This window comes from Siphateles boraxobius, unplaced genomic scaffold (genome assembly GCF_051911475.1).
Source record: "Siphateles boraxobius isolate OS27281-9 unplaced genomic scaffold, OSU_SipBor_1 130, whole genome shotgun sequence".
NCBI classification, from domain to species: Eukaryota; Metazoa; Chordata; class Actinopteri; order Cypriniformes; family Leuciscidae; genus Siphateles; species Siphateles boraxobius.
Genome location: NW_027508734.1, coordinates 3,973,643 through 3,983,732, shown reverse-complemented (window position 1 = coordinate 3,983,732; position 10,090 = coordinate 3,973,643). Strand labels below are relative to the sequence as shown.

The window sequence follows — 10,090 nt, the reverse complement described above, 5'->3', positions numbered from 1 at the left end:
AAAACACACACACACACACACACACACACACACACACACACACACACACACACACACACACACACACACACACACACACACACACACACACACACACACACACACACACACACACACACACACACACACACACACACACACACACACACACACACACACACACACACACACACACACACACACACACACACACACACACACACAGGTGCTACGGTTATCACTCCGCCCAAGTAGCAGTGCTTCGCCTTCTGAGAATATAGTTCCCAGTATTTATACGATTAAAAGATGTCTGTGTCTCATATGACCTTATTATTTGTACACTCTGTGACTATACAAATCACAACATGTAAATAGGAAAATGTTTGCGTTATTTTGTCACTTATTGGGATTAGTATAGCTGTAGCCATTTACATCCAGTCTTTGTGCTAAGCTAATCTAGCGGTGGGTGCGTCAAACAGAGTTACAGCACGCACGGAGATGAAAAAGGTGTGCATGGACTTATCTAACTCTGGGGGATACGGTGAATAAGCTAAACTTCAAAAAAGTCGGCGTGTTCCTTTAACATTAATCTTGCACACACACACACAAAAAAAACATTATATTACACTTAATTTTAACATTTACTCTCCATTTCAAGTACCATGGGCAAAGCATGCAGGGAAATAAAAATCCCAGCCTAATTTCAGTTAAACTTAAGTTCTTATAAATTAAAATAAATAATTTCTTAACACTCAAAACATTGAAGCAGTTCAGTTTACTTAAAATATATCAGTTCTGTGAACTTGAAAGAAAAAGAAAGTGCTAAATATTCATAAAAGTTAATTTGACTGAACTAATTAGTATAATTTAAGTTTGTCCTATTCAAACCGATTAATTATTTTGAGCGTTAGGGTTTACTGTCTATACAATTACAAATGGGCAGTTGTTTCTTCAGCAAGACCACAGAAAGAGTGATACGTGATAATGATAATGTCAACATGGCATATGATTTCAGGATCGCATTCATACTTCATACTTTCAGGTTATAGTACCTACTCTTTTAGCCTTTATTAAGTACTTATTCAAATTAAGTACCAGTGATTAATCGGTTTCGAATACAGGTATTGTAACGCATTAACACTAAAATAATAAAAAGTCTATTTTATATCTGTGTGATATCTTCCAAAAATTTTATAACATCTTTTTTGTAAAAATTGAGACACACTTAGACATCAACACTCATCATACAAACCTCAATAATGGTGGCAATAAAAAAAATATTTAAATCTAAACAATAAAAGTTTCAGCTGAATAAATTTTTTTGTGCCACAATGCATGCTGGGAGTTATGAGTGAGTTTTGAATACTGGCATGAAGTATGTCATCATTGTTGCGTTTCATATGCTGATTGTTGATGTCTGTGAGAGTATAAATAACACTGTATTTATTAACTTTTTAACATATTTGATCATCACGTCAGTGCTGGATGTCACTCCATATTATCACATGGTCAGTGATATGATATTTAAAATGATAAAACACACTTCTGATCAGTGATTAGATTTCAGATGTGAACAGTGAATACGAGCACTTCACAATGTCAGCATTAAATACAGGAAACATCTGATGATATCCTTGACGTCCTCTACTGCAATAAAAGTGTTTTCTGAACACTGTTAAAGCAGCCAAAAAATTATAATAATTCTGGTTAGCCCATATGAAATGAACACTGCAGTGTGCACACTATAGGGTGTTAAATGTAACACTGAATCAGTGTTGGAGTTAATGAGATAATTAAGTGACTAAGGCCTCGTTCACACTGCAGAGGCTTAATGCTCAATTCCGATTTTTAGAAAAAAAATATGTCCACATGTCCAATTAAATGTGACCTTTTGTGATCTCCTGTGTGAACGTGAACGTGAAATGACCCAGAAGTGACCCGCATGCGCAGAAGAGTACTCAACGGTCAACGACGTCACTTGCTGTTTGCGGAAGTAGCTAAACATGGCCTGAATAGAGCTGTCCCCCCAAATATTAATTAAATCAGAAACCTCGCTTCCCTTCCATTGACTGGTCTCAGCATCGTCCGCCATAGCTGTTGTTTATCTTCTCATTCCCGCCTACTTCAACGCAGAATTATGACGTTTGTCGCATATCAAGGACGTGCGGGTCGGATACATGTGACCTGGCCGTTCAGATTGAAGTCGCATTTCAAGAGATCAGATACATATCGGATTTGGACCACATACCCAAGTGGCCTGGGTCGCATTTGAAAAGATCGGATCTGTGTCGTTCAGACTGTCATGAAAAGATCAGATACAGGTCGCATAGGGGCAAAAAAATCGTAATTGGGTCGTTTCAGCCTGCAGTGTGAACGTAGCCTAATTGACTGATGACTGAGCATTATTGAGGATATCTGACTTTAACAAGCAGAATCACTGAAGGACAGAGATAAAAGCGAAACACAATAACTACAAATGGCTTCAGCCAGAGCTTTACACCGTGTCCTAACTACACACGCCGTGTGATAACAGGAATCTTTTCCATGTAAATCAAAGTTTTTGTCCTGAGTAGTAGAATCGTAAGAAATCAGGATTAATAGCTTATGTATTTAACTAAGTCAGGACTAAAAGACTATCCAGTGTTATTTTACATTGGATTACTTTATTCAGTTTCTGTAGTATTTCTGACATACCCAAAACTTTTTTTTATGTCTCTTTATTTTTATCTTTATTCTATTGTATTTATTTGTGCTACTTTTTTCAATTTTATTCAAAGATTGAAATCAAGCTTCCATGTGTTGCCTTAACTCGTAACAACAAAATTATCCCATTGTAAAAACAAACATTTAGGTGAGATAAATGTGATAAAAAAATGTCTAAAAAAATATAACTGATATTTATTTATCTATCTTAAACATAAAATAACCTGATCCTGTTTGATCAAGGCATGCGACTGTTCTGACTTGTCCAGTTTTCAGCATCAATTTTGCATTTTGCATCAAAATCCTGTCTATTCATTGTGTGCAATTGAAATATAGAGTTGGGTTCTGTTTTAATGCACCCAAGTGTACCTAAAATAAAGAGTTTAATATACAGGTTTGTGGCTCTTACTTTCTTTTTATTAATTAACCACTTGTAAACTTATGTTCACTGTTCTTTTTTTTAATATAGAATTTGTATTACATCTATATTCATTGAGTCGAATCGAGAATCGAAATCGAATTGAGAGCTTGCGAATCAAAATCGAATCGAATTTGAACATCTGAATCGATACACAGCCCTTGTTAGGACACGGTGTTAGATTAAATCAACTGAAGATAAAAGACATTAGGTGTGTTGGACATCGGCTGCGGCTGGATGTAAGCGATCGGTGAGAGTTGTCGCGTGCAGAAGCTGAAAACGTGAAGTTGGACACTTTCTGCTTCCCGTAATGACGCTCGTGCTGTGTTTACTTTGTGTTTACTTTTTTTACTTGTGTTTCTTCTTTGTTAGGTTTTATGGCGGGTGGCAACCTTATGGTGCTTTACTGCCACCTACTATGTTGGAGTGTGGACCAGAGTTTTCTATCCCTTGATAAATAAAAATAAAAAAATAAAATAAAATAAACATTTTTTTATTTAGTTCCCCTGATCCCTAAACTATATTGATCAATTCAGTTTCTTTCAAATAATGGAATAGTTTCCCTACCTCAATATCAAATACATGTTTAGACTTAATTTTTCCTGTCCAATCTTTCTTATCTCCCTCCTTAAGTGCAATGTTTTACTAAGTCTAGTATGCCCAACCCTCATCCTTGTCAAGATGTTCTCCTCTTTATTGTTTCTTCTAGCTATCCTACCTGTGCCCAAAACCTGCAGTATATAGAGATGTCGCCCTGTATTTCCTGTATCCCAACTGTTCTGCCACTCCTTAATGATGTTTCTTTTGATTATTCCTTTGGCTTCAGATTTACTGAGTGGCACGCACAAGATCTCCTCATGTTTCAGAGCCTGTTTTGCTAATGCAACCACACCTTCATTTCCCTTAATCCCTCTTTGAGCTGGGGTCCACATAAATGTTATCAGCATGTTCATATTTTTAATTCTGTACAACATTTCATAAATCTCAATAATAAAATCTTGCATGCTGTGAGATATAAATGACTGCAGTGACATTAATGCAGAGCATGAGTCTACAAAGAATAACTTTTTTAATTTGTAATTCTTCTATCCGATGTAATGTTTACTACAGCTGAAGTGAAATAAATGCAATATTTGCCAAATACACAAAGTATTGAATGAAAATGTCTCTGAAAAATCTATTTACTGCTAAATACAGCGTCTGTTTGTACAAGAATAAAGTTCAACATAAGCCTATACTATTTAAATACCAATGAAGTGGGGTCTACGTTTTTGTATCAGTTTTATTTCGATAATCATGACACAATATAACATCGCGACTACATCAAACGAGCTTTTACTGTTATAATAACAGATTTATGAGCATTAGTGGAACTGAAGGTGTGAGAATAAACACGAGACACATGATCGTTGTCCTGCGGTGAATCTGGCCAATCATTGAACAGCTGTGTGTCATCAGAGCTTGTGCATTATTAATATGGAGTTATCTCAGCCTTAAAGTAACACTATGGCCGTTTCTCAATATGCTTTCTTGTCTGTACTTGTGTTCTTGTGGACTTGTGAAACGTCATCAGTCACTGCCCAAGTACTGTCTCAATACACAAGTTTGCATTTTGGGAAGAACGGTTAAAAATCCCGGAAGTGTTCTTGACACGCCCATTTTACCGAGGATGCATCGGTTGGAAAACTTGTGTGAACTTGACGGCAGAAATATCTCAGCATTCATTTCGGCATTCAAGGAAGGAGCGGGGAGCAGAAAGGCAGAACAACAGTAAGTCGTTTTTCTACAATTTCGTATGCTATTTCATCACTAAATTCACTTCTGAGAGCATTTGATGCGAGAAATCTACTGTGTAGATTTCAAATATTGCCATTTTTACGAAAATTTATGGCGAATCTAAAATATGCTCAAACATTTTCGGTAGTGAAGAATCTCCATAAGTGCACGCGGGTGTAGCTAGCGAGCCAACCGGCCAGTCATGCTAAAAACCTGGCTGTTATCATCAATAATTCTTGTTATGTTTGGGTACTGAAGACGGCGTCTGTGCGGGGGTATTGCACAATACCAGCAAGAACACATCGCCTCAAACTGTCAGCAGCGTTCTGTGTGCTCTTCACCTTGTAAGTTCATTCTTCCAAGAACAACTAGCAAGAGCGTTCTCCCCAAGAACACAAATCCGTTCTTTGCATTCTTGGTTTTGAGAAACGGCCTATGTTTTGCTTTCGGGGTCCCCCTACAGTTGGGAAACAGCACTGTCTTCTACTACTGTTGTAAAATCTGTCATGGTTACACCAGGGGATACAGGTGCATTTGTTGACAAGCCGATACCGTCTTGAGTTCTCGCAAGTTCTCACGTCTTGGGCAGACTGCCAGCGTTGCGTGTGAAATGTCTTCATCCCAGGTACATTGGCATATATTTCAGCATGTCATATAAATATAATTTCATGGGTTTTATTGTTTTTCAAACGCCAAAAGATCGCGTAGCTCACGTTTACAATCCAGCGTAATTATACAGGTCCTTCTCAAAAAATTAGCATATTGTGATAATGTTCATTATATTCCATAATGTAATGATAAAAATTAAACTTTCATATGTTTTAGATTCATTGCACACCAACTGAAATATTTCAGGTCTTTTATAGTTTTAATACTGATGATTTTGGCATACAGCTCATGAAAACCCAAAATTCCTATCTCAAAAAATTAGCATATCATGAAAAGGTTCTCTAAACGAGCTATTAACCTAATCATCTGAATCAACTAATTAACTCTAAACACCTGCAAAAGATTCCTGAGGCTTTTAAAAACTCCCAGCCTGTTTCATTACTCAAAACCGCAATCATGGGTAAGACTGCCGACCTGACTGCTGTCCAGAAGGCCATCATTGACACCCTCAAGCAAGAGGGTAAGACACAGAAAGAAATTTCTGATCAAATAGGCTTTTCTCAGAGTGCTGTATCAAGGCACCTCAGTGGGAAGTCTGTGGGAAGGAAAAAGTGTGGCAAAAAACGCTGCACAACGAGAAGAGGTGACCGGACCCTGAGGAAGATTGTGGAGAAGGACCGATTCCAGACCTTGGTGGACCTGCGGAAGCAGTGGACTGAGTCTGGAGTAGAAACATCCAGAGCCACCGTGCACAGCCGTGTGCAGGAAATGGGCTACAGGTGCCGCATTCCCCAGGTCAAGCCACTTTTGAACCAGAAACAGCGGCAGAAGCGCCTGACCTGGGCTACAGAGAAGCAGCACTGGACTGTTGCTCAGTGGTACAAAGTACTTTTTTCGGATGAAAGCAAATTTTGCATGTCATTCGGAATTCAAGGTGGCAGAGTTGGAGGAAGACTGGGGAGAAGGAAATGCCAAAATGCCTGAAGTCCAGTGTCAAGTACTCACAGTCAGTGATGGTCTGGGGTGCCATGTCAGCTGCTGGTGTTGGTCCACTGTGTTTTATCAAGGGCAGGGTCAATGCAGCTAGCTATCAGGAGATTTTGGAGCACTTCATGCTTCCATCTGATTTCATTTTTCAGCACGACCTGGCACCTGCTCACAGTGCCAAAACCACTGGTAAATGCTTTACTGACCATGGTATTACTGTGCTCAATTGGCCTGCCAACTCTCCTGACCTGAACCCCATAGAGAATCTGTGGGATATTGTGAAGAGAAAGTTGAGAGACGCAAGACCCAACACTCTGGATGAGCTTAAGGCCGCTATCGAAGCATCCTGGGCCTCCATAACACCTCAGCATTGCCACAGGCTGATTGCCTCCATGCCACGCCACATTGAAGCAGTCATTTCTGCAAAAGGATTCCCGACCAAGTATTGAGTGCAAAACTGAACATAATTATTTGAAGGTTGAGTTTTTTTGTATTAAAAACACTTCTTGTATTGGTCGGATTAAATATGCAAATTTTTTTAGATAGGAATTTTGGGTTTTCATGAGCTGTATGCCAAAATCATCAGTATTAAAACAATAAAAGACCTGAAATATTTCAGTTGGTGTGCAATGAATCTAAAATATATGAAAGTTTAATTTTTATCATTACATTATGGAAAATAATGAACTTTATCACAATATGCTAAATATTTTTTTAGAAGGACCTGTAGTAGCCTATTGGCTACTGTTCTACATAATGGATATGCTAATTCAATTCAATGTTTTTGTGGTAGGTAATAGCCAAATATTGTCAATATTATAATATCAAGCTACCATAGATGAATCTGCAAATTTGAAAAATCGATTTGTATTATAGCCTGAGGCAAGACACTTTCACCAGAAAAATTTAAACAAACATGACTATGATGAAGATAAATGGAGGACCAGATAGATTCCGTAACATGGCCAGGCAGACAACAAATTCGAAAAAATAGAGATAGTATGCAAGCAATATATTTACTAGTCCAACACGATAACACCAGTTCAGCATCGGTTGGGCACCCCTCCTCCTTCTTTAACGAACGCTGGACCAATATTGATCCTCCAATATTGATCCTCGTCCGGCCTTTTATTTTGTCACCCTCCCTTTTTCTTTCTAGTCTCCTGTGACAAAACCTTTGCCTTATTCCTTTTAGTTGCTACTTCGGCCATGATAACAACATACAGACGGCAATCGAATGCTAGTTGGGCTCTCATGTCAGAATTTGAGGAAGTTGGGGTGGTGGGGGAAGTAAGCTATGCCGTAAAGCAGTCGAATTTTGTAGTTCTTTTTGTGCTCGGGTTACTACCCGAACCCCAAAGTTACATAGTGTCAGTAAAAGCGATACAGATACTGTCAGGCTATGGCAGACGTGTCATTTAACCTATTGTTAGTCGATGTACCATCTCAAGGAACTTGGAAATATATTATGAAGGTTGAAAAACGTCTCGGGTTACGATTGTAACCCTTGTTCCCCGAGAAGGGAACGAGACACTGCGTCGTCGTCGTGACGACACTTTGGGGTCGCCCCCAGCGTAGCGCGTCTGAAGCATGAATGAAATCGGTCCAATCCTGATTGGTGCTGCGTCACACACACATTAGCTCTTTTGCGATGAAGCAAGCGCTCTGACCGTGATAGGTGTGGCGACGAGACGCAGTGTCTCGTTCCCTTCTCGGGGAACAAGGGTTACAGTCGTAACCTGAGACGTTCCCTTCGAGGAAACTCGCACTGCGTCGCCGTCGTAACGACACTTTGGGGAACGTAATGCCCACTATGCCATACCGTAATCACGCCCTCCCTAGTGTGAAGCTGGAAGACCAGGCACACTTTAGGACGCGAGCACTCTGGCGCCAGGCATCAGGGGGAGTTGCAGACTGTAGAAACGTATGAAGGTGTGCGGGGTGGCCCATCCGGGCAAACTCCAGGCAAGTTGGTGTTATAGCCAAGGCCTGGAGGTCCCCCACTCTCCTCAGAGAGGTGATGGCAAGGAGAAAGGCCACCTTGAAGGTCAGGTTCTTTGCCTCAGCCGACTCCAGTGGTTCAAAGGGGGCCTCAGCCAACCCTTCGAGAACCACCGCCAGGTCCCAAGTTGGGACTATGGAGTGAGCCGCAGGCCTCATCCTCCGAGCCCCACGGAGGAAACGTACAACCATATGGTGCTTTCCCAAAGGCCCAGCACCTATGGGCGAGTGGAAAGCCGCAATGGCAGGCACATACACCTTAAGTGTGGAGGGGGTAAGACCGGCGGAGAAACGATCTTGGAGGAACTCCAGCACTGAAGCCACTGGGCAGTTAACTGGGTCCACCTCACGCTCTCTACACCAAGTAGAAAACACTTTAGGCTGTACAGTCTCCTGGTGGAAGGAGCCCTGGAGCTGAGGAGGGTCTCGACAACATCTGCTGACAGGCCAGCCTCTAGGTACCGAGCCCCCTCAGGGGCCAGACCCAGAGGTTCCACAGCTCTGGCCGGGGGTGAAATATTGTGCCCCCTGCCTGAGACAGCAGATCCCTCCTCAGAGGGACCTGCCACGGGAGGCCGTCTAGCAGTGCTACAATGTCCGAGAACCATACTCGGGTCGGCCAACGGGATGCTACAAAAAGTAGGCTGATCCCGTCCCGGCGGACCCGCTCCAAGACTCCCGGGAGCAGAGCGATCGGGGAAAATGCGTACAGACGCAGCCTCGGCCACGTCTGCGTCATAGCGTCCAGCCCCAGCGGAGCTGGATACCTGAGAGAGAACCACAGTGGACAGTGGGACGTCTCTTGAGACGCGCACAGATCCACTTCGACTGGGCTAAATCTCACGCACATGGCCTCCACCACCTGGGGGTGGAGTTGCCACTCCCCGGGCCTCAGCCCCTGCCTCGACAGGACGTCTACTCCCTGATTTTGGGGACATACATCACTCTGAGAGATGACAGTTTCCCTGGAACCACAGAAGGATCTGGTGTGCCAGTCTGCATAGAGGGCGCGACCTCAGACCCCCCTGATGATTCAGATACGCGACTATGGAAGTGTTGTCCGAGCGAATTAGGACATGGTGGCCACGGAGGTCCGGAAAAAAAACCTCCTCAGAGCTTTGTAGACCGCCAGCATTTCCAGGCAGTTGATGTGCCAGGGAGAATGCCGGGTCTCCCACAGGCCTCTCGAAAAGTGGCAATCCATGACCGCGCCCCAACCAGTGAGGGAGGCATCTGTTGAAACGGTTTTCTGGCAACAAGATGCTCCCAGCACCGGTCCCTGGGACAGGAACCAAGCTTTCCTCCATATGACAAGAGAACGAAGGCATCTGCGTGTTACCCTGATCATACGGAACGGATTTCCCCTCGGGGAAAAACCTCTTGGCTCTCAACCACCAATGTAGGGGTCTCATGTGTAGCAGGCCAAAAGGTATGACGCTGGACGCTGCTGCCATGAGCCCCAGCAGTCTCTGAAACTGCTTCACAGTTAGGTTGTGGCCTAGCTTCACTCTGGAGACCATTGCCAGTATGGACTCCACGCGAGCAGGAGACATCTGTGCCCGCATCGTCGTGGAGTCCCATACAACTCCCAGGAACGTAGTCCTCTGGGAGGGCGTC

The 10,090-nt window shown here is 42.4% G+C and overlaps 1 protein-coding gene across 1 annotated transcript in view; it reads right to left on the bottom strand.

Annotated features, from left to right (window-relative positions):
• Positions 1-10,090, bottom strand: part of LOC143736473 (salivary C-type lectin 2-like) — a 318,478-nt gene that overhangs the window by 64,343 nt on the left and 244,045 nt on the right.